Genomic DNA, 19,481 nt, shown 5'->3' with positions numbered 1-19,481 from the left:
TCTTGGTCTCCGAATGTGACTCTCAGCAATATGATGGAATCATAGTCCATCCAGATGGTCTTTGTGGTAGTGCAAATTTCAAAACAGATTGAAGAAGAATGAAGAGTGTGATACTTCGTCATGCATCATGCAATGCTGGTGCTAATCAGGCAACATGTGGGGTATATATACTTCGCACATTTGAGATTCATTGGATTTGTTCTGGAGCCATACTGGGAATTTATTAATCGATCTGTGATTTGTCACTGAAATTGAGAGAGGGCACTAATTTCTGAGCTTTTGACACCAACTGTGAATTCAAAACTGTCTTTTCGTGTAGGCTTACATGGCCTTTTTACGTGTATGTAAATTTATGCTAATGACTTTGGAAATTGCTTTGGAAATGGTTTTGGAAATTGCCTCGTAACATTCCTGTTACAGCTCACAATTCGCTTTCTGCACGTCATGTTTGATTGAACCTGATTATATCCCCAAGCTTGTTTGTTGCACCTAACAAACACTGTTGCCCTTTCAGAGTTATTCCATTGATTGACTCCTTTCGAGTGCAAGCAACAAATGGTTGTGTTGCTTCTGATTTCGAAATATGGCTGTCTGCATGACGGGCAACAACATAAGTGCTCTGGACGGCTTTCATCATGCATCAATAAGATATCTGTAACTTTCAGAATTGGTTAAAGGAAGAACTGAAGGATGCTGTAAGAGTCATTAGCAGCTTGTTTTTTACATTATTTTACAGTGAACTTGCAATGTTGACAAGTTCTTGCTCAGTGTGCATGTTGTCATGTACTGGTCCCTGCAGTATCGAAGGGAACCATTTTGCACTAAAGGATAATTTTTTGGTTATTTGTTTGCTGAAGTTGAAAATGATTAATGGGTACTTACGCCAAGACGAAAATTATAAAACAGCAAAACGTGAGCTTATTGCTCATTATTGAGAAGTAATCATTCACTGAATGCTCGAACTTTGTTTGCTTTCACCCTAAATGGGCCTTTACAGTCTCGACAAGTTGCTACTAAGCAAGCAAACGCACACATGGCCACACGCAGCCTCACTGAGCTTGCTCAGTATGCACATAAGCACGCACAGCTTCGGCAAGCCCCCTCTCAGCACGCAGATGTCCACGTACAGAGAGTTCTCCACGAGAGTCCACGATTTTTTACACGCAAAGAGTGTGCGTGAACGTCTATCAGCTCACAGTACGCGCATATGTACACACAGGACGCACAGAATGCGTACAGGTAACGCACAATTTCTGCGTATTCGTGTGCAAAATGAACGTGATCGTACAAAAATCACTGTTCTCGTGCAAACTCACGCAGAGTTTTTTTCAAAAGGGACGTGTTCCTCAAGACACAGTGCTCGGACCCTTGCTTTCCCTTATTTACATTCACGACCTTCCTTCTCTAACATCCGATTATTTGCCCACGATTGTGTAATTTACCACACGACTTTTAAAAGCACTGACGCTGACTTTCTTCAACAAGATCTAAACCGAATCGAGACTTGGTGCAAACAATGGCTGATGTTCCTTAATGCTGCTAAAATTTCTAGTTTTTCTTTTCATCGCAGGGAATCCCTCATTTCGAATAGGTAAGTTCTCGGTTCTGAAGTGGCTTCCGCTCCTATATGTCAGCATTTGGTCATTACTTCAACGCATACTTTAATATGGTCTTCACATATCACGAACACCGCTAATGATGCTAACCACATCCTTTCTTTTCTACGTCGCAATCTTCGTTTTGCTACCCTTTCCGTCGAATTATTGGCATGCCTAACTTTCGTCCGACCTCGATTAGAATTCGGTTCAGTAATTATGGAACTCTCATCGGTCTCACTTTTCTCTAATCCAAGTTGTTATTAAAGCACGCGTGGAGCGGCGGAGATATTCCTTGATAGGCAGGACGGCGTCTCCTGCGGATAGTTGAAGTGCAGGAAGCGGATAGTTGCAGGAAGCGGGTATGGCACTTGCAGTGGGTGGGCCGCAGTGTCGGCTTCTCTAAGACGGTGCGTATTGCCTTGAGCGTACGCAACACGGACTGGGCATGGATACGATGGCACGATGGTGCACACATCGAGAACAATGCCCAGGGGACAGGCTACGCGCCGTAGAGCCCCTACTGGTTGTGGTGAGCTTGTATAGAGGAGAGGACAGTTCGGTGGAGTAGGTAGGGGGTCCTTTAAAGCGGATAAGCCGTCACGAATGGCAGCGAGCTCTGTTATCACAGAGGGAAATGGCTCCTCTGGGATATAGGAACATATATGGCATGCATTAGGTACAACTTCACAGAGTAGGCTGGTGTGCAATATGATCTTTTGAGCTTGTGTCAACGTAAGCTTGAAGAACGCCTACGGAGTCTGCTGGGAGAAGAGGCGCTGTTTCTCTCACTGAACGATGAGCGGTGCGCATGACACGTAGGGGTGGGTTGTCGGTGACCTGCGGATGCTGCCAATTAGAAGATTACAATGGTGTTGTGCAAGAAAGCGGGTAAGAAGGGTCAAAATAATTTGCGATGGCAGATGCCACAGGGACTGCTGATAATTTCAGGTTGCGTGCATTACGGCGCTGCTTCACGAGCTCATCAGTCGTACTCAGCTGAGCTTCCTCTTGTAGTGTGTGAATAGGGGTCAAACGAGAAAAGCCAGTGATAACTCGCATGGCCTCTCTATTGACTGTTTCCAGTCGGTCCCAATCTCTTAGGGTAAGGCGTTAGAACTGGGCTTGATAAAAGAGCCGAGGCTGCTACACAGAGCGGACTAACGTTCGAGCCATATTAAAGCATGCAACACCTGTTGTCTGTGCAATTCTGTGGAATAGGTGCAGCGTACTGGCGGCCTTCTGTCGGGCAGATCGTACCCAGGGTGCTGTATAACCAGAGCTGTCCTGGTCGACACGTAGCACCCGCATCGACGAGGCTGTAGTAAGGAGTTGGCCGTTCAAAGACACGTGTATAGGTGTGAGCAAAAGGCGGCGTCTACCCCATCGCTTTGTGACAGACGAAGTTTGACTTTTCAACTGACAGTTCTAGGCCAATCTTGGTGCATCACTGTCAAGTCTCGTCCAGAGCTGTCTTAAGGCCTACTTCTTGGCGGATAAGGTTCGTGTGTAGTGACCAAACGGTTACATGGTCCGCATACACAGATAAATGTTATCCGGAATACTAGCCAGTTACAATGTCAAAGGAAGCAGAGTGATGTAAATAATACTGGGGTGAGCACGGATACTTGAGGAACATTCCCCTTTCCGGTGAAATCGCCAACACGTTCCTCGCCGATGCGTATGGCAATGGAACGGTCTTCCAAGAACGAAGCCACAAAGTTGCGTACTCGAGTAGGGAGATGAAGCCAACGTAGAATGGCCAAGATCGCTGAGTGGCTGACGTTGCCACACGCCTTCTGGACGTCCATGGTTAGAAGTGTTCGATTTTGTGAGATCTGCCTCTGAGCAGCACCATGCTTGATAGGTGGTCCAATCCGTCCTGAGTGCCCAAGTGTGGGTGAAAGCCAATCTGACCTGGCTGGTACCAGTGATACCGTTCCAGACACCATAAGAGCTGCGTAGCTATCATCTACTCTAGTAGCTTACATAGTGTGGACCTAAGCGCTAGCTGGCGAAGGTTGCCTAACCTGCTAGGATCCTTTCCGGGCCTAATGATCAGCACAATTTCAGCACGTTTCCAAGATGTTGGGATGTCTCCGGATGTCAAAATTGTGTTCAGGGCTTCAAGTGTTCAGGGCTCCAATGCACGGCCTTCAATATTTTTGAAAACCTCATACGCAAGCCCATCCGACCCAGAAACTTTACGCAGTTTCGTTTGATCTATGGCTGCAAGAAGCTCAGCCTTGGTGAACTTCTTCTGCATACCTTCAAGGTCCTCTTTGCTTGGAGGCGAGTCCGCTTCTGAAGAGAGAGTATTCGGGTAGGTGAACGGCGGAAGTGGTTAGTGTAAAGCTGGGAATAAAGTCCTGACGACCTCTGAAGCGAACTGATTTGACGTCTGTCCCGAAGCAAGACATGCTGAACTTGCGGGATCTTTTGAACGCTTGCTGATCTCCATGAGACGAAAGGTGCGCCATATCAATGCAGTAATTGTAAGATGAGCCAAGAGACGCGCACCAATCCTGCCATCGGTGGCGAGAAAGGCACTTCTCATGTCGCAGTGCCGCAGCTGTTAGCCGGTGTAAAGTGTCTCGGCGGAGGGATTGCCATGTTCATTTGGAAGAAGCAGCAAGCGGAACCAGTGGGTCAAGACAGCCGTGCAGAAGACGCCGAAGTAGCGTCGATAGGTCAGGCAGGCGGCGTTACAGCCGCGTCCGAAAGCTGACGCCTCAGTAGCGTCGAAAAGCAGCAAAGTGCAAAAATGCTGCTTTAAAGGGTCCCTGAAAGGGGTGTCTGAGGTTGGCAAAAAATACTTGCATTATGTAGAGCGTAGGCTACTGAATGTTCATGCCGCGTACAATACATCAAAAGCGAGTAGATAATTTATAATACATTTTCAAAAACTGCTGCTCCCGAGCCTTGCGGCGACCAGCGGCGGTGAACTTCCGCCCGAATCTGTACTCATTACGTCATTTTAGTACTCTTTACGTCACCAGCGCAAGGCTATCATTGGTTCGCGGTGCCAACGTGAAATCGCATATTTAACAAACTAAAAGCTCTAGATACTTCACATTCCTACTCTTTACGGAACCATTTCGCATTTCAGCAAGGAGAGTTGTCGTTTATATGCATGTTTACGCGGTTATTGTGTGTTGGGTGTCAGAAATTAGTACTGCACTTCCGGTTTACAATGTTTTCGTCTGCTCGTGCCACTTGTGTCACTGCGCCGGCGCCGCCGCCGAACCGAATCGAGAATCGAGGTGCGATTTGGAGTCACCGCACTACTGATTTCTGTCGCGACCTCCGTCGCATGCGCAATCAAAATGTACCGGCCGTACTGTGTCGTTGGTTGCAAAGCCAGGGTTCGGCAAGATGTTGCCCTTCGGCACTGTCTGCCGAAAGATGGAAGTGAGTGAGCTGTCGTCGTCGTCAGGATTCAGCGCCCGATTTCTGAACGGCGTGTCCTTAAAAACTTGGCCGACGCGCCGCACCGATCGTCGCTTGCGAACTGCCGCCCTACTACAAGCAGGGACACACGGAGCGGTGAGCATCACTGCGCCGCTCTACCCAAGCTCCGCTCACAACCGGTGTCGCACTTCGCCGCCGTGCAGCAATGCCTGAGCGCTGCTTGGGATGGCCTAAAAATATCACAAGGCAAGATCGCCTTGTTATCAGAAATACTTCTCGAGCAGCGACAAACCATGCCTGCTTATGTTGCGAGCTTTCGGCAGCGGCACCGCTCGCGGGCGCTCCGGGCGACGAGCCCTGCTGCTGCCTGGCTACCGTGGTCGTCGCTAGGCCTATTGCCTCTATGGCATCGAAGTTGCAGCGGCCGGCGCTTCGGAAGTCGCCTGAGCTATAATAAAAGGCTTACTCTACACATCGCTTTGCAGTCAACAGCCTCATCTCACAATAAAATAATAGTATGGTCACTTTCCGCGACTCCTTCAGCAGCGAAGCGAGCGGGCGCCAGGCGAGCCGGACCCCACGTCCGGCCAGCGGTAGCTGCGAGACGGTTGTGGCAAGAAATTTGCTCGTATCACAGTCGTTACCTTTACCAGCAGCTCAGTATTGGTCAGCGATCCTCAAAAATGACACATTTTTCACATTTCTTATCCCAGGGTTTATTATTTACGTCAAGAACACACTTTAGCTCGTTTTTATGACGCCGGCAGACGGGATCCAGGCTGGCCGGCCGGCCGGCATGCTCGGCGTATACATCACGTTCGCACAAGAAAATGCAAAACAGCCATGATACCAGAGAGGATGCTTCCTAGATTCGAGCAACGAAAATATGTCTGTGCAAAAGTGGATCTTTCGGCAACGACACCGCCTGCGGCAACGCCGCGCGACGAACTGCGCGCTGGTCCCAGGCTGCCCTAGTCGTCGCTAGGCCTATCTGGTTTCGCATACGCAGCTGACGGCGCTTCGGAAGTCGCCTGCGCTGTAATAAAATGCCTACTATTCACATCGCTTTACTGCTAACTTGTCCCATAATAAAAGATATGTTCGATTTCCACGATGCCTTCAGCAACGGAGCTAGCTGACGGTAGGCGAACCGCACCAAGTAGCAGCAGCACCAAAGCGGCTGTGGGATGAAATTTGCTTGTATCGCAGTCATCACTTTTACCAGCAACTCGGTATTGGCCAACGATCGCCAGAAAGTATGCATTTTTGACATGCATCTATCCCAGGGCTTGCTATGGACGAGAACAAACAATACTAGCGCGTTTTTCAGTCGCCAGCGGCCAGCATCGAGACTGGCAGGCCGGTCCGGCGTGGCTCGGCCCCGAGCGCCCTGAGCAGCGCGCTGTACGGCACCATGACGCTGCCGCTCTCCGCGCTCGTATTGGCTCCCGCTTCCCGTCGTTGCGTTTTCCGCGCGCGGCTCGTCGTTGACATCCAGCAGGTTGGACGCAGGCGACGAGCTGCGATCGGTCGTTACGACGTCGTTCACAACGGCGCGCCGCAGCGAATCGCGCACACTTTTCGCACATATGTCCCCGCCTTAAGGCTGAAATCCCATTTCGGCACTCATCCGCAAAAGTCGTTCCTTCAGCTCGGGGTCCATAGTACGAGAGAAGCCGCAGCGACGGTTGCGAGACACAGGTGAACACAGCAGACAGCGCGAAAGCGAGCGAGCGAGCGAAAGAGCGCGTCAACCGGAAGTAAACAAACCGATCTCGTCGATGACGTATTTGTGGGCGGAGCATGGTCCCGGCCTGTAATGTTTATTTTTTTATGGTTCACCCCGGTGTACGAGTTGAGAGGGAAAAGGCTGGTGGTCATTTTTAATAGCCATTATCTCTGGTTCCACACAAGGTAGATCAAAAATTTTTGCGGTAGGATGATGGATCGTTCAATGTCTATCAATACTTCGACTTCTCTTTGCCTACATGGACCCCGTTTCAGGGACCCTTTAAGGTAGGGCAGCAGTAGTAGTAGGTGTGGTGGAAACGTAAGCAGAATATCCTCACTTACATATAAGCACTATGCCTGTGGATCCCATTCTCCTCGCCGAAATGTTGTGCGGCGTGGCTGCCGCGAACTCCACGGCGGAGCACGTTGAAGCACGCCGAGACGGCGGCCTGAGCAGAGAGGGACACGGACGCAGACGCAGATTGACGTTGAGAGCCCCTATTATTCAGAGCGCGGCGTCCTTAATAGACTGAACTCCGCTAATACAGCGCCCCCAGAGGCGAGTAATCTTTGGTCTCGAAACAAACTACGATATTGGTCTCGAAACAAATTACGACGCGGGTTCGATCCCGGCCGCAGCGGTCGAATTTCGATGAAGGAGAAATTCTAGAGGCCTGTGTACTGTGCGATGTCAGTGCACGTTAAAGAACCCCAGGTGGTCGGAATTTCCGGAGCCCTTCACTACGGCGTCTCTCATAGCCTGAGTTGCTTTGGGACGTTAAACCCCAATAACAGTAAGGTTCCGAATGATAGCATCTGAAATGTTTAAGCTTCGATGCCTTTAAGGATGTGCTCGATTCGGTACGCCTCGAACATAGACGAGTCCGTCCTTCTACAGAGTTTGATGGCATTCTCGATGTAGCTGGTGAACGATTCTTCCTGCAGCTGAGCTCTCACTAGCAGGCGCTGTTCGGCGCGTAGCTTGCGTACTGCAGGGTGCCCAAAGATATCTGAAAGGGCTCTTTTGATGGCCGACCAGGTGGTAAACTCTGCTTCGTGGTCTCTGTGCCATAGGCTGGCCACGTCCGACAGGTAGAACACCACGTTGTTGAGCTTCATAGCGTCGTCCCACCGGTTGTGGCCGCTTACCCTCTGGAAGGGGGCAAGCCAACCCTTCACGTCGTGGTAATCGGACCCGTCAAATATGGCTGGGTCCCGTTGTCGGAGAGCGCCCGTGCAAACGACGGCCGTAGGCGAAGGGGCAGATGACTGGCTTGCGTCGGTGGACATAGTTGATGCGATGGTTCTGCTGCGAAGCTCCAGGACGTAGGCCGAAGGCTGCACTCAGCACAGTTCCACAAAATTGTACCAGAATTTACAGGGAGAAGAGCCTAAGGACAGTTAGCCAAAATGGCGGTCCGAGCTCCGGTCTGGCCCTCAACCGAATGATCTCGCTCCGTGCGCTGGCGGTGCGGCTGCCGCCGCTGCCCCTTTTCCTCTTTACAAAATAATCAATTAAGTAGCATTATATTCAGTTGTCAGCAAATTTGTTAATCAACTTGGTAATTAAATTATTGACCAAAATAATTAGCCAGACTAGTAAATTCTTACACTGATCGGCAATTTAATCGACTGCTCGTTTAATTAATAAATTAATTATCATCTAAATGAACTAATTAATTATTAGTAGTTTGGTGTGCCTACTAGACGCAACGGAATCCAGATCTTCGGATACGGTAGAACCAAAGTTAGAGCGAAAACACGGGTTAGAAATGGCAAAGGCATTAAATAACGAAACCTCAGCGACATAACCGACAGCAGTAAAAAAAATGTTTTCGCATTGCTACACCTAACCCGACTTTGTGCACCCGTGACATTTTTGTTCAAGGAACAGCAAGAGAACAGAAAGTTGGGCTAGTTGGTTGATATGCATACTGAAACAGCTGCGCAGAAGCACGAGGACGAAGCACAGACAAACCCAAGGACGAGCGCTTTTTATTGTCTGTGCTTAGTCCTCGTGCTTCTGCGCAAGTTGAACAGCAAGAGAAGTTTGGCACCGCGCTGCTTTCCTCCTCCAATTCAGCCCCAAAGCACTGAATTTCTGTATGAAGCAACTTTTTACTGTCAAGCGGTGTTCTAGAAACCATTCTAGTGGCTGTTGTGAATAACCTCGTATTGCCTTGAAACTCATCTTTCACCGCACCATAAAAGAGGTCTGAGCAATTTGCACAGCAAGAGAAGTTTGGCACCGCGCTTTCCTCCTCCAATTCAGCCACAAAGCACTGCATTTCCGTATGAAGCAACTGTTTACTGTCAAGCGGTGTTCTAGAAACCATTCTCGTGGCTGTTGTGAACACCCTCGTATTGCCTTGAAACTCACCCTTCGCCGCACCATAAAAGAGGTCTACCTCGAGCTCTGCCTCGACCACGGTGTAAGAGTAGGCTAGGTGAGCGAACGGCAACGAAGAGGCGCCGCTCCGAGCGGAGAGGATAGTGCAGTAGTTGGCCGGCAGTTCAAGAGAGGGCGCACCAAACTGCGGCCCGTTAAAGTTTCAGAGACTTTACGGCCCGCTAGGGAGCTTGCATGCGCGCGCGCGCGCGCTTTATTTACGCGCCTTGTCCCGTCCAGATATCGCTTTTGTGTCAGTCGTGTTTATTGGTGTGGTGTCACTGTTTTGAAGCTTGCTCTTCAATTTCACCCCACACTGATGCACTGGTGACATGGAGAAGTGCTTCGTGCATTTTTGTAAGTCTGGCTACAAGTCTTGTGCAGAAAAGTTATCACTTTTCAAGCCACCAAATGACGACGAGAGGTTGGAGGCATGGAGAAGAGCAATCCCGCGCAAAGGTCGCGTGCTGCAACGGACGGACCGTGTGTGTGAGAAGCATTTCGCTCCTCATTTTATTCTAAAAACGTGGTCCTCCGAAATAGATGGTCACGTTCTGATGTCAGGGAATAGAAGAGCCGGCCTAACAAAGGACGCTGTGCCTTCAATTTCGAAGGAGCACCGAGTTACCTTTCCAAGAAGATCAAGAGTCCCCGAAAAAGAGTGAAGCGGATAGAGAAACCTGTGGCAACTTCTGCGCGTCCTCCGAATTACACCAGCATACCTGAGGGTTCATCACATGGTGCGGAAGTGCCGAAGACCGCAGCCACGAGCCATAAAGACGAAAACAGCGATGACATGGAAGCTCTTAACCAGTCTTCATTCGAGGACTTATTTGACTTGGTAGCAAACATGTGCCTACCGAGGTCATCGTGGGCAGTACATCGGATCGACGAAGAGGGGATCAAAGACATTCTGGTCAGGGATGCTCGCGTAGTGTACAGTGACTGAAGCTGCTGTATATTTAATAAGAAGTCCTTGCTCGTAAACTCTGACATGGTGGTCCAAGCCTACATTTTCGACAGGCCAGTTGACTGCACAGAAATTGGAATCAACCCGTCTGTCTCAACAACATCTGAACTTCAGAAAATGGTAAGGACTTTTGACAATGTGAACGTTTGCTGCGGCGGACCGAGTTTAAAAAGCTTTCCGTCTGTGCTGCCCGAATGTGCTGATGTGGACAACCAAAAAAAAGTGGAGACATAACAAATGCCCGTTATTATCGCCTGCAGGCGGAATATGTCGGCCATGCAGTGGCCTCCACAACACTCTGCAATTGCATGCTGACCGCCAAACGGCAAGGGCAAAGCAAAAGGTACCGCTTCAACGGATCAGGCTTTCTGCTTTGAGGAAAGGTGTACCGTCTGCCCAACTTAAAAGAATCAACGCGTTGCGCCATGCAAAAGCCACTGTACTGCGGTCTCGAGCACGACTTTTAGCACGAAACAAATTTCTGATGAAACAGTTGAAAAACTGTCAGGAAGAACTCGCAAAAGTGAAAGAGGAAAGGCTCGCAGAGAAGCTAGAAAGTATGGATTTACCTGCAGCACAGTTGCTTCTTGTAAAGGAGTGCATTGCTGCAGCTAAACGCAATACGAAGAACAGGAGATACACTGACAAATGGCTGCTGCTGTGCCTTTTGCTAAACATCCGAAGCCCTGCGGCATACTCTTTCCTGCGCAGCAATGCAATATTACCTCTTCCATGCGTTTCGACAATCAGGAAGTACATCAGCTTAGTCAGGCTGAAGTGTGGCTTTGACGAAGCGTTTTTTAAGGCCCTTAAAATGAAAGTTGCCTCGAAACCAGCATTCCAACGAAGAGGGATCGTTATTCTTGACGAGATTCAAGTTAGAAAGGAGATCACGGTGAACTCACGAACAATGACATATGCCGGTCTTGTTGACTTTGGTGAGAAGAACAACCAAAGCAATGAGCCAGCTGATCACGGGCTGGTTTTCGCCTTCGCACCGTTCGGGGAAAAATATTTGCAGACAGTGGCTGTGTTTGCCGCCAAGGGACCTACGAAAGGGACGGTCTTAGCACAGCTACTGCTTCAGTGCATAGTACACTTAGAAGAAGCGGGCCTTATCGTTGATGGAGTTGTTTGTGATGGCGCCTCTACTAACAGAGCTATGTGGAGACAGCTTGGAATCAGCGGTGCTCTGGGGCATGTTGTAAATACCTTTGAGCACCAACTGGATTCATCGCGAAAGGTGCATGTCTTCACAGATGCGCCTCATCTCTTCAAGTGCATACGCAATCGTCTGTATGAGAAGAAAGTGTTGAAGAAAGGCGGAAAGTTCATTAAATGGTCTTGCTACGATTCCTTGTTCGTAGCAGACACCAAGAACGCAACTGAGCTGAGAGTATGCCCAAAACTGACTTTCAACCATGTTAATCCTTCTAACATGCTTAAAATGAGAGTGAAATTGGCAACCCAAATTTTCAGCAATTCCGTAGCAAAAGGAATTTTGTTTTACGCACGTAGAGGAGCACCTCGGCTCTTTAATGTCGAGCCAACCGTTGAGTTCACAATCTTCATGAACAACTTATTTGATGCCCTCAACCGGCGCTTTCCAGAAGAAGGCCTGACTATAGACTGCAATGATCTTAAAGTTCTTGAGAGTGCCTCTGATTGGCTTGACGAATGGGAGGAAGAAGTTGCAAAAGGAGAAATTTCTCAAGATCTCTTCCTAAGCCGGTCAACTGCGGAAGGGTAAGGGTGACGCTCAAATCTGCTCGTGAGCTGTCAATCTACCTGTTGACAAAGTGCGATTTCAGGTATGTCCTGACCGGAAAAATGAATCAGGACCCGTTGGAATGTTTTTTTTTTTTGGTGTTATTCGACAAGCGGGTGGCCAAAACGAACATCCAACTTTCGCAACGTTCTTGAAACTGCACCGTATGCTGTCTCTTTACTCCCTCCTGAAGCCACCACGGTTTGGTAACTGTTCAGCTTCCGAGAAAAAACAGTACGGCATTGTGACTTTGGCTGACTTTAAGAACGCATATAACAGCTCAGCATCGAAGGAGCTAAACAAGCTGGAGCAGCTGAAAGAGAAGCTTGACGGCCTAATCGATCAAGGGAGCTGGGAGTGCGACGAAGTGTTTGAGTGTGATAACAAGGATGCAAGTGTTGTTGAGTGTATAATTTATTATGTCACAAGTTTTGTATCCAGAAAAGTTTCAATCAGACCTCCTGCACTACGTGCAAGAAAGCACTGGAGGGTGAGAAAGGCTTGTCAAAGTTGCCCGAAGCTGAGCTAGTGAACTGCAAAACAAGGGGCAGGCTCACGCACCCTAACATGCACCTCTATCAGCTTTTTATGGAAGCTTAAGGGCATTTCTCCAAATACGCAAATCTGAGAGATGCCTACGATAAAACAGTTGACGCTGTGCTAGACAAGTTCACTTTCACTTTCCCTTGAACTATCCACAGAGAGGACATGCTTGCGAAGCTACTCCATTATTATATAAGCCTTCGCATGCGTCATTACTGCTGTCAAATGAAACGCAAGTACGTTGAAAAAGGCCAGGACTTGCGTAAAATGTCCAAACTTGTTTGACCACAAGGATCCCAGCTGAGTTAACTGTTTGTTATTTTGGTTGTATACACAACAGTAGAATTTAAGTATTTTGTGTGCAATCCAGGTTTGCAGCGACTACTTTTTGCTTCATGTATGAAATAAACACACAAAGTTCTACCTGCGTTATAACTTTTTCTGGGCTGCGGAAAACACCCACTCATCATCCTCACAGAAATCGCATGCAGTTCTCGCATAACCTCACTAAGGCATGCGTTCAGTCGCTTTCACATACAAACATTCATTTCCCAATCGCTGCACAGTGGCCGCTGGATTTTCAAATGCGACTGCTAACCTGATGCGCCCTTCTACCTCATTCTTGAGTTTGAAGTAAACTCGTTCCATGTTATAACCGAGAAAAGTTGAAACCATTGTAATACTGGCATGCTTGGTTCCCGCTCCACCAAAGCTTCTCCGTAGCGTCGTCTGTCGTCTTACGCGAGCGTCGATAAAGGGGCTTTGCGCTTGGCCTGATCTGTGGACAATTTTTTCAAACAGTTAGCGGTGATTCACAGTATAACAAACGCCTAAAAAACCAGCTGGTGGCCGCAAGTTTTCCTCGAGCTGCATGCGGAGAAGCTGTGCTAAAGGCACGAACGGTGCCGCTACGGGCGCTTAACGGGCGCAAGTTGGAAGCGCCATCTGTCGAGCGAGAAGGAAGCACAATAGTATCGTGCGACGGCAGGCGGCGGCGTTCGCTCACCTAAGCTATGTCTTACACCGTGGCCTCGACAAACGCCTTTACCCTCCCCCTCATCCATCACTCATGGTGCCGGAGGCTCGCCTTCTTCGGCACATTCAAATAAATGCAGTCATCGCCCCGTCTCACCTCTTTCTCTATATCTATCGATCGCACCCTTTCTGCCCCAACTGCCCCTGGATCTATGCGGACCTGGCCCATTGCCTCTTCTATTGCCCGGCTGCTGAGCAGTCGGGTTCCTACCCCCCCCCCCCTTTATCCAGCACCACCTGGCTCGACTGGCTTGGCGCTGAAGGGGAGGAAGAACAGCGACTTCTGGTCGCTCAAGCGGTCGACATGCTCGGCCTGTAAATTATGGCCGATTAAAGGTCTTCTACTACTACTACTGCCGTAAGTAATGAGGTTACGTACCATACAGTGGCGTAGCCACAAATTTTGTTCGGGGGGGGGGGGTCATGTTCCAGCATCATGGTTGAAAAACAGCGCACAAAAGACTAGACACAAGAGTAAAGGCGACGACAGGACAAGCGCTGAACTCGCCTTTACTCTTGTGTCTAGTTTTTTGTGTGCTGTTTTTCAACCATGAACCTATACCAACTCGCCCAACTTAACGTTCTACTAAGTCATGTTCCGGCGCTGCCTCCGCATGTAATTTGTATCAAGATCATACGGAAGAATAATAACTGCATTGTCATTGACAATGCCATTGTGTATTTGATAACGCTACGCGCTGTCTAGACAAGTGAAATATGTATTTTTTAAAATAAATGAATGTAGTCGTATGTCTTAAAAATATTGGCAGACATAACTGATACCAATGCTTCCATGTTTTTGCGTATTTAATAGGTAAAAAGCCGCCGCCGTGGCTCAGCGGTTATGATGGTCGGCTGCTGACCCGAAAGACGCGGGTTCGATCCCGGCCCCGGCGATCGAATTTCAATGGAGGCGAAATTCTAGAGGCTCGTGTACTGTGCGGTGTCAGTGCACTTTAAAGAATCCCAGGTGGTCGAAATTTCCGGAGCCCTTCACTACGGCGTCTCTCATAGCCTGAGTTGCTTTCGGTCGTTAAACCCCGCAAACCAACCAAACCAACCAATAAGTAACACAAACATCACACGAAGACTAAAACTACGTCAGTCCTAAACCAGCAAAGCGGTGCACGCCGCTGATATGAAAACGCAAAGGCCATGAAATGAGCAAGTAAAGGAAAAATATTTTAATAAATATTTGTCGTACAAAAACCTTTACATTTTTGTAAACATGCAACGACAAGGGAAAAATCTCACTGACGCTGTCTTTTGTTCTCATTGTTTTTTCTGTTTTCTAATCAGTTATGTTTAAAATGATTGCATTATTAGTCTCCCACTGATGAACAAACGATACTGTATATAAAAAGCTAAAATAAATAACCCCTCCTATGCTCCTTGGTTAAGGAGGTTGTTGGGTTCCGTCATGTATGTCATAGCGAATCCCTCTTTTCCCTTTTCTTGCCTGTTAAATAGATATAACGATGTTTTCAGTTTGGCATGTTATGTTTAAAGGATTCTAAAACCTTCTTTCTTCAGGCAGTTAAGGTACTAGAATGTTCTTGGCGCTTTCTATTCCTTCCCACCATAAAAAGCGGCTTATTCGGTTTACAGGAGCTCTGTCAAAAAGTTCTTTGCCTCAGTACACATGAGCACATCATGATCAAATTGCAAAGCATTAATAAATGACTAGCTTTCAGCCGCGAGGCTTAATTGCCCAATTTAGAAACACCCTGTTCTTTTTTTTTCGTTTACACATTCGGAGCTTATTATGTTGGAGCAGCATAGTGACGAAACGCGCAGGAACAGAAGGGACGGGAAGGTCGTACTCCAAAATAAAGGATGCTACAAGTACGCCCAAATTTCCACCCTGTTGCAATTCAGAGCTCAACTTGCAAAAAAATACACAGTGGGCTTAAGCATGTTTGCACTTCACAGAAATATACTGCGCGGCTACATGGAACATATTACATCTTCAGCAAGAGCTTTCTATGAATCTAGCAAATATATCTTGAGACTGTGCGCTCTTGTTACTCCAAGGATTTTCCTGAGCACTTCTTCCGAGATAAGGACTTAGCTCCTAAACTAACCTACAATGGACTTGGTATTCAGCTAACAGGAAGCGCTGCATTACGTACTTCACAGCGTCCAAGCCAGTCAACTAGCAATGTCGAAGGTTTCCTTTCCACAAGGTTAGAAATTTATTTGAAATGGTACTGAAATGCATGAAAAAAAGATTCCGTCAGCCACCAAGGTTTCGGGAAGACACCTTAAGTTCATTCAACTCATTTTTCTACAGCAGCGTTTTCTGATTCCTGAAACTAGCTTCTGTATACGGACGGAAAGTGGCAGTGAGTAATATAACTGCTCGTAGCAGTTTTCAATCTCCATGTAGCGAGTCTTAGTGGAGATTTCTGCAGTAATAGTATGTTCTTAAGGGGCTCACCAAAACGAGGAGCATTTTTCTTATAATTTTTCGTTCTGAGCTTACACTTAAAAATAATCTCTATGGTTTAATTTCTAGTATAGTTCCTTCAGGATTGGTTGAGTCTGTGGAACATTTTGTCTATTCCAGTCATACAACGTAAAATGGGGTATAAGAGCAACATAGCAAATAAAACTTGTTCACAATACTCTACAAACTGCAATAACGAAGGATCGCTTCCAAACAGTGCTCTTGAAAAAAAATGCGACGTCCCAAATGCCTGAATTTCATAGTAATTTAATCATAATGGTTTATAACATTATCCGAATGCATACCTTTTTTCACTTACGCTTCTTGCAATGGGAGCACATCATGCGGTAAAGGCTAGGATAATTAAGCCAGGCATGCGCTGTCTAGAAGCCCACGAAACGGAACATGCGGTTATACTGCGACGAGTTCATCACAGGATTTGATGAGAGCGTCTGTGAGAAAGGTTGCACAAAAAGGTGTTAAGTAAGCCCTGGCAACACTTCTTGAGGAACAAAACCTGAAACGGGGGCTCCTGCAGAAAACGCAGATAGATGCCGGCATGACAGAAAATGGCTTTTAATGGAAATTTAACGCTCCTTATGCTGATTCTAAAACCATAGGCATTTACCATAGGCATTTTTCTGTGTCCTGTTTAAACGCTACGTTTGTTCGTTCAGATTTAAAAACAAGTTTAGTAAGTCATGAGGCTGGGTGAACTGCTTCCGCATAGTTGAGTTTCCTTCTACGGCTGCGCAAGTTGAAATCCTGTCATGACTGCGCCAATTGATATCGCCACTCTGGGATCTCATAAAGGGAAATTGGGTTGATGATAATTGTTGTAGGATGCTTGACGTCTTGCTGATTCGAACTGCTCAATCACATTGCAAGAGGACGCTTCTGGAGAGGTCAACTTTTTATAACAATTAAAAGCACAAAGGAAGATACAAGCAAGGAGAAAACATATTTACACTTGACTGCCTCGTAGTTCTACGCGTGAAAACCAGCCCTCGGTCCTGCCGAAACAGCTGGTTTTAAACCCTATGTCCCCGCCCTCTGTGGGGAGAATAACCAATCAGGTACTGCACAAACATCCACCCAATAACTTATTGGGGAAAGGAAAACATCACCAATCAGCAATTTGGGAAGGATAATACCACCAATGAATGACTGGGGAAAGAAGGTAACCCATCGTGACAAACACTGTACACATATGCACACTTTCTACCATCACGATTTTGGAAACTTATGCTTTCCTGCTGCGAGCTTCGCGAATACTCTCACTTTCCCAACGTCGAGTTGACCCAAGTTCAAGGAAAGTCACTTATATCCATCTGTTCCGCATCGTCGCTCCCCATGTCTGCAGCTAGCGTGGCAATATCCTGTTGACCACGCTTCAAGCTGTCAACGCACGCCGCTGCAGACATGGGACCAAAGCCACGCACTGTGACGCGGGTCCGCCTCGCCGTAAACACGTGCACACAGGATGCGACCTAATGACTCCGTCCATGAAGGAACTTTCACCTTTCCCGTAATCCGCCGCTATCCGGCGCCCCCCGTATCCCACTGGGTTGAGCTCACCCCCTTCTGTGCGGTTGTGCGGAGGGCCCAAGAGGAAGAACGCAATGGGCATTCCACTAACGCGACCGGATGCGGCAAACAAAATACAGCACCGCGAACTTCACTCGCATGTTCAGACAAACATAGCGAAAAAAAAAGACAGGATAAAAGAGGACAGTCAAGGACGTTCACAGGTGCTACTAACTGCTGTTTTGTTCAGGCCACACACAGTACATACATATAAAGGGAACGATCGCGCTGCGGAGCGAGTGAGGTAACAAAGCAAAGACGGAAACGATTCATGCGATTAAGCGCATTAGCAGCAAGATGCCTTCAAAAAACCACACTCTGCCGAATGCAGATTTAATGAAGGGGCGCTTCTAGAGTGGCCACTGCAGGCAGAGATTTGTGTTTCAAGCATCTAGTTGAAAACAAGCCTTTTCGTTTACGTTCATGTCTGCAATTATCGTCACATCAAATTTTGTCATCAGCTTACTCTTCCTATCTAGTCTGCATATCCCGTACCTTGCGTCCCAGTTGCGTTGTATCTTCCCTTCAAAACCAATGATAAACAACTAGTTCGCCTTTCCAGTCGTCTCTTAGATGTGTGTCAGCGTACGTTGGTCCAGGCCTCACCTGATGGGGTTTCAGAGTAGGAGCCTCGGAGTTTTTGCAGCGTTGTTTCTTAGCTCATTAGTAAGTCTTGGAATGAGTTTCGAAAACTACCGATAACAGGGTTCCTGTTTAACGGGTCTGTAGCTTATGAAAGGTCTCCCCATGTTTGTTTAACATCTGAGGCTATTATCCTCGTCACACGAGACATCAGAAATGGAGAAGTAGGGAACGACAGAAACTCTTTCTTAAGTTAGGAAGCAAAAAAAAAGTTTATCGAATACAGGTTTTTCTACGCTGATGAATAATGAGAGCATTTAAGGCTCTGGCTGGCGAAGGGGGGCTCAAAACTTAAAAAAATTCATCGCACACAATTTCCATGAATTATTTTTACATTGCTGCGTTTAACACCGAAAACCTGTTAAAAACGTCAAAAACGATGAATGCTCCAGGTAGCTGAGAGTTTGTCATTTGGTTTTCGCACGGCAAAACCGAGCGGGCCACTTTGAGGCGGGGCAGTATCGATGTCACCGTATTAATTTCTCCGTTCGGGACTCATTGCATGACAGTTTCACTTCCAATGTAGAAATCCTGATCCAATAAGCTGCGTTTTCGCATCCAGCTTAGGAATTCGCACTTTCCTGACGTATTTAATTTGCGTCACTCTTTGCTTTTCACACCAAATCCAACAATTGTTTTGATAGACTGAAATAACACAAATAAATATGAAAGACACTACCTCCTTTCGTACGCTCTACAGTTATAAATTCTGTTGTAGTTGACCCATCACTGCTGCCGTGTTCAGCAATTGCGGAACTTCAATTATTAGCGATAGCTTCGAACATTACAGCGTCTTTGTGCAACTCTGTGATTCGCGCAGCCTTCGGTCTACCTGCGGCCTTTTTGTTTATAGGGAATCAAGTCCAGATATTAAAAAGGTCAACTGCTACTCACTCCACTTGCACTTCTCGTCTGAGTCTAAACAAATACCAGAAAAACACTTTGTGGGTTTCTACGTGGACACAGGCCACCAACCACCGCGGGTTCGAGCTTCGCGCGAGCCAAGGGCCCCGATCAGCCGTCACCACACACACACTGGGACACCGATGCAGTGCACTCAACCTCCGCTGGGAGGAGAGCGATTCGCCGCAAAGAAATAGGCCTCCAAGTTCACCAAGGAGACGTTTATTCACGTCGTTCTTCAGCAGTACACACACACTCAATCGTCACCCCGTCCCGGGGGCGCGCGAGGAGCAAGGCTCCGCTGCGCGCACGAAGCGACTCGTGCAATGCGCGCCGCTGCAGGAGAATGTCCCCGCGCCAGTGCTGTGATGTCTCTCTCGTGTCGACCGTTGTGCCGGCTGCGAGACAGAGTGGGCAATCAACGCAAGGTACGCCTGTCGGAGGTCGCTGGACCCCGC

At 47.7% G+C, this 19,481-nt stretch overlaps 1 pseudogene; it reads left to right on the top strand.

Moving 5' to 3' along the window:
- Positions 1-9,458: 9,458 nt before the first annotated feature.
- LOC149334059 (uncharacterized) lies at positions 9,459-12,692 on the top strand (annotated as a pseudogene).
- The last annotated feature ends 6,789 nt before the right edge of the window (positions 12,693-19,481 follow it).

This window comes from Amblyomma mixtum, chromosome 8 (genome assembly GCF_055824585.1).
Source record: "Amblyomma mixtum isolate Tamu chromosome 8, ASM5582458v1, whole genome shotgun sequence".
NCBI lineage: Eukaryota > Metazoa > Arthropoda > Arachnida > Ixodida > Ixodidae > Amblyomma > Amblyomma mixtum.
The sequence above is the reverse complement of the archived record's forward strand: the minus strand, read 5'-3'. Positions and strand labels throughout refer to the sequence as shown.